General features: G+C 46.2%; 1 pseudogene; it reads left to right on the top strand.

Moving 5' to 3' along the window:
* Positions 1–2,049: 2,049 nt before the first annotated feature.
* LOC110596172 lies at positions 2,050–2,704 on the top strand (annotated as a pseudogene).
* Positions 2,705–5,883: the final 3,179 nt, after the last annotated feature.

The following is a 5,883-nucleotide window of genomic DNA, read 5'->3' as shown; positions in this document are numbered from 1 at the left end:
AGATAGATAGATAGATAGATAGATAGATAGATAGATAAACAGACATCCAAACTGAAAAGGAAGAAGAAAAACTTAAATACATATATACAGGAATGCCTTCTGGAAGGGGCCTCCTCCAAGAAGAAAGTAAGGAACCGGGTAGGGTGAATCAGTGAGAATTCTTCCTCTATCTGAACAGAGATCTAGAAGCTGTTCTTCCCCTGAGCTTGGGTGAGGTTCACAGTGGGGTGGGGGGAAAGGGAAATGGTTCTGACACACAAGGAAACTCTCCTCTGGGGTCTTTCAAAAGAATCCAACAGAGACTAACAGGGAACATATCATTAAATTGGGAATTTGCATGAACTAGCCTTTGAGATGGGAGCCTCCACTTTCCCCAAGGCTATAGTTTTCAACCCAGGTCACACAATGGAATCATCTAGAGATCTTTAAAAAACAAAAACACTGAGCCCTGGGTCCCGCCTGAAGTTCTGATGGAAGTGATTTGCAAGGCAAAGTTTTTAGCCATCCACAGTTGCTCCTGGTGCACTGCCAAGGTTGAGTAATGATGAGCTGACATTGATTGAGAGCTTACGCTGTGCCAGGACCCACTCTACAAGTCAGAGCATCTTACACCTCATGGTTACCTTCCGAGCTAGGTCTATTATTCCCCTTCATATCGAGGAGTCAATGAGGTACAAAGAGGCTAAGTGCTGGCCAAGGACCCATCGATCATAAGTGGCATTGTCTCCACTTGAACTCCAGAGCCCCAGGCTCTTACCACAAGGTTGTGCTGCCAAGGGTCACATGCCAGTCCCTGCCATGATCCTGCCCCAAGTTCTCCTGGGGAGGAAAGACAGGCCATCATCTAAAAGGCAGGGGCATCTCCATTCCTACTAGACTGGTCCAGGCACCAAGGATGGAGCTAATGGACACTAAGGGGAACCTGGGAGTCTGCTTTAAGCTCCTGATACCAACTCCTCCATGGATCAGCCTGGGATGTGACCACCAAACCCTGACTGACCTGCCTCCCAGAGATGTCTAAGTGAGGCCCCAGGTCTTGGCTCTGCTCCAGACCCTCTTGACTCTCATCAGTGTTTATTGGCCCCCGGTCCCAAGAGCACCTGGATTTCATGGCATGCAGTTCCTTCCATGAGGTGTGAGGGGTAGGAGACATCTACACCACCCCTGCAAGTCAAATGTGCCAGTTGGAGCATGTGATTCTGTGACGAATTGAAGCAGTATTTTTCCCAGTCTCCTCGGGGATGTGGGAGACTTTCAGGGTCGTCCTTACTCCAGCTGAGGAGTACTGGGGAGCTAGAGGAAGGCTGGAAATAAAAAATGTCTGTCCCAGACAACCTATGCAACATAGCAATATCTCATCTCTACAAATATAAAAAAATCAAAAAATTAGCCACGTGTAATAGTGCATACCTGTAGTCCCAGCTACTCAGAAGGCTGAGGCAAGAGGATTGCTTGAGCCCAGGAGTTTGAGGCAGTGGTGAGCCATGATTATGCTCCTGAGTTCCAGCCTGGACAACAGAGTGAGACCTCGACGCTAAATAAACAAAATGTCTATCCCCCACTCCCTTTCCCAGTAGATGTGAAAATAAGGCCTTCAAGAAAAAAGCAGTGAAAATCATGATGAAGCCGGGCTCAGTGGCTCAGCCTGTAATCCCATGCCTTTGGGGGGCTGAGGTGAGTGGATTGCCTGAGCCCGCGGGTTCGAGACCCACCTGGGCAACTTGGCGAGACCTCATGTCTACAATAAATCAAAAATTAGCCGGATGTGGTAGTGCATGCCTGTAGTTCCCACAACTTGGAAGGCTGAGGCGGAAGGATCGCCGGAGCCCAGCAGGTTGAGGCTGCGGTGGCCGGGAGCGGCCACTGCACTCCAGTCTGGGTGACAGAGTGAGACTCCAACTCAAAAAAAAAAAAAAAGAAAAGAAAATCATGATGAAAGTTAAGGACTGCTTTTTTTAAACGGCCTGAACAAGTACAATATGAGTTTGGAAAAATAATAGTTTTTATTTGAAAAACAAGTCCACTTTTTGTCTCTTTCTGGTGTTCAAGATGTTGAAGTAAGGACGTGGTGGGTCCTCCAGGGCGAAATTCCGGATTTCCCTGAGTCTTTCGGGAGGCGCCTTGATCAACTCTGCTGACAATACAGGAGCCAGAAATCTGTATATCATCTCCATGAAGGGGACCAAGGGATGGCAGGACAGACTTCCCACTGCTGGCGTGGATGACATGGTGATTGCCACGGTCAAGAATGGCAAACCAAGCTGGGCTCGGTGGCTCAGCCTATAATCCTGCGCCTTTGGGAGGCTGAGGTGAGTGGATTGCCTGAGCCCACGGGTTTGAGACCCACCTGGGCAACTTGGCGAGACCTCATCTCTACAATAAATCAAAAAATAAGCCGGGCGTGGTAGCGCACACCTGTAGTTCCAGCTACTTGGAAGACTGAGGAGGAAGGATCGCCGGAACTCAAAAAAAAAAAAAGAATGGCAAACCAAAACTCAGAAAGAAGGTGCATCCAGCAGTGGTCATTCGACAATGAAAGTCATACCAGAGAAAAGATGGCGTGTTCTTTTATTTTAAAGATAACACAGGAGTCACAGTCAACAATAAAGGCGAGATGAAGGGTTCTGCCATTATAAGATCAGTTGCAAAGGGGTGTGCAGACTTATGGCCCAGGATTGCGTCCAATGCCAGCAGCGTTGCATGAGTCTTCAGTGTATTTGTAAAATTTATAAAACCAGTCGGGCTCGGTGGCTCAGCCTGTAATCCCGTGCTTTGGGAGGCTGAGGTGAGTGGATTGCCTGAGTCCGCGGGTTCGAGACCCGCCTGGGTAGCGAGACCTCATCTCTACAATAAATCAAAAAATCAGCCGGGCGTGGTAGGGCATGCCTGTAATTCCGGCTACTTGGAAGGCTGAGGCGGAAGGATCGCCGGAGCCCAGTAGGTCGAAGCTGCGGTGGCTGGGAGTGGCCACTGCACTCCAATCTGGGTGACAGTGTGAGACTCCAACTCAAAAACAAAACAAACAAACAAACAAAAAATTTATAAAACCATTAAAAAGTGCCTTCTCCCAGAAAAGAAAAATAAAATCAAAATGAAAACAAGTCCAAAGAACAATTTAAAAATTTTAAAAGCTGCATATATCAATTATCTATACATGCACCTTGAAATTGAACAGCTGTTAAAGCTACAGGGAACTTATATTATCTCACACAGTCTCTATGGTGGGTTACCTGGGCAGCTCTGCCTGCACCTCTCAAGAGGCTGCAGTCAAAATGTCAGTGAGGGCCACAGCCACCTGAAGGCTTGATGGGACCATGGGACCCACTTCCAGGATGGCTTACCCACACGGCTGTTGGCATAAGGCCTCGGTTCTCCAGGACATGGCAGTTGACTCCCCTCAGAGTGAGTGATCCAAGATGACACAAGCCAAGCTGCAGAAGTCATCTGTCATCGATTCTGCAACACCCTATTCATGACGCTGGCCACCCCCTGCCATTTAATGTCGGAAGAGACTGTGCAGGGACTCTAGTCAGGAGGTGAGGGTTGTTGGGGGCCATTTTGGAGACCAAATACTATACTACATACACAAAAATATGAACTAACATGTTTAGAGGGCTTATTTTGTCCTAATGTATTAACACGCTTAATTCTCCCTACAAACCTACAAGGTAGGTATCGTCCTTAATCTTATTTTACACATAAGGAACTGAGGCACAGAGGAGTTCAACTACTGGTCCAAGGCTCTCTGGCTAACATGGATGGAGGTAGAATTCAAACTCAAATGACCCGGTGCCCAAGTCCTGCTATCATTCAAGAGGGACATACCACTGCATCACTGAGGTATTAAATCCATGAGAATTAAAACAATGGGGATTGGCCGGGCTCGGTGGCTCAGCCTATAATCCCAGCACTTTGGGAGACCGAGGTGAGTGGATTACCTGAACCCGCGGGTTTGAGACCTGCCTGGGCAATTTGGCGAGACCTCTTCTCTACAATAAATCAAAAATTAGCTGGGCCTGGTAGCGCGTGCCTGTAGTTCCAGCTACTTGGAAGGCTGAGGCAGAAGGATCGCTGGAGCCCAGCAGGTTGAGGCTGCGGTGGCCGGGAGCGGCCACTGCACTCCAGTCTGGGTGACAGAGTGAGACTCCAATTAAAAAAACAAACAAACAAACAAAAAATGGGGATTAAATCAAGAATTGGAAAGGATGGGGAAACAAAAATAGAGCTGTAAAGATCTAAGTAGGGGTGAGAGTGGAGGGGAGGGTGATGTGCTAGTGAAAATAAAGGGATAAAACCGATTAATAAAATGGTGATGGGTTAAAATGGAACACATAGAAGGGAAGAGAAGCAAAGGCAGGGCAAGACGATAGCTTCAAATTCCCCGAAGTCACATGATGAGCTTTAAAAAGAGTAATCAAGGGAGAAGCACGTCACTAAAGCACAATGAACCAAGGGTTTGCAGAGGCTGAGAAGATTAAAACGGAAACCAAACCTCTGTGATAAATGTTATGCATAAAAAGATAATCAGCAAGGAGTTTAAATAGGATAGAGAGTAAAAAAAAAAAATCCCACTAGGGGCAGCCCGGGAGAGACTGAAAGAGGGTTTTTAGGACATACCAAGCTTCTAGCGCGTCCTAAAATAGGCAGGAGAGCCACAGGTGCTCTCAGCATCGGCAGCCTCCACACTCCAAGCCTCACATGGGGTTCTCTGGGCTGAGGCCCTCACTTTCACCTCAGGAGGACTGGGGCAGAGTTTTCTAGAGTACTGCTGCTCAAAGTGGAACCCTGGAGCCAGCAGCATCCCACCACCTGAGCTTGTCAGAAATATAGATTCTCATTTAACAAATAAAATAAGTTAAAATAGCCAGGCATGATGGTTTATGCCTCTAATCCTAGCACTTTGGGAGGATCACTTATGGCTAGGAGTTCGAGACCAGCCTGGGCAACAAAGTGAGACTCCATCTATTAAAAAAATAATATAAATAAATATATATATATATATATATACACAAAATAAAATAAAAATAAGTGCAGTTTCTCAGGCTACACCTGGAGCCCAGTGAATCAGAATCTGTATTTTAACAGCATCCTCAGGAGATTTGTTTATACACGAAGGTCTGAGAAATGCTGCTTTAGAAGAAATACCACATTTTCCTCTTTCATTTTATTTATTTATTTAGAGTGGGAGTCTCACTGTCACCCAGGCTGGAGTGCAGTGGCATGCTCACGACTACTCCAGCGTCGACCTACTGGGCTCCAGCAATCCTTCTGCCTCAGCCTTCTAAATAGCCAGAACTACAGGCACATGCTACCACACCCAGCTAATTTTTTATTTATTGTAGATATGAGGTCTTGCCAAGTTGCCCGGGCTGGTCTCGAACCTTCAGGCTCAGGCAATCCACTCGCCTTGGCCTCCCAAAGTGCTGGGATTACAGGCTGAGCCACTGAGTCCGACCCTCTTTTATTTTTAATGTGTGAATATTTTAAACATCTAAAGAAGTAATGATAATAATACGACAAACACCCAGGAACCCACAGCTAAGATATAGCAAAGATTAGCATTTTTACAAATTTGTTTTGGGTCTAATTTCCCTCTCTAATTTGCAATATAAGAGGTGTAGTGTTTTCCTCTCAGTGACACCCTTCCTCACAGTTCTCTTTCCTTCTTTGGAGATTAGCTGCTGCTACGAAGTTGTCTTGTTTCTTCCCTATACATGTATTACAAATGAGAGAATCCATAAACCCAGTATTATTTGTGGTGCATTGAATTTTACATACATAGTACTATACCCGAATATGCCTTTCTGCAACTTGTCTCTTTAACTCAGCATTATGGGTTTTTTTGTTTTTGTTTTTTGTTTTGGCTGGCTTTCACCTCAGCCT

Source organism: Carlito syrichta, unplaced genomic scaffold (assembly GCF_000164805.1).
Source record: "Carlito syrichta isolate Samal-C Ts95f unplaced genomic scaffold, Tarsius_syrichta-2.0.1 Scaffold307057, whole genome shotgun sequence".
In the NCBI taxonomy this organism is placed as follows: Eukaryota; Metazoa; Chordata; class Mammalia; order Primates; family Tarsiidae; genus Carlito; species Carlito syrichta.
The sequence above is the reverse complement of the archived record's forward strand: the minus strand, read 5'-3'. Positions and strand labels throughout refer to the sequence as shown.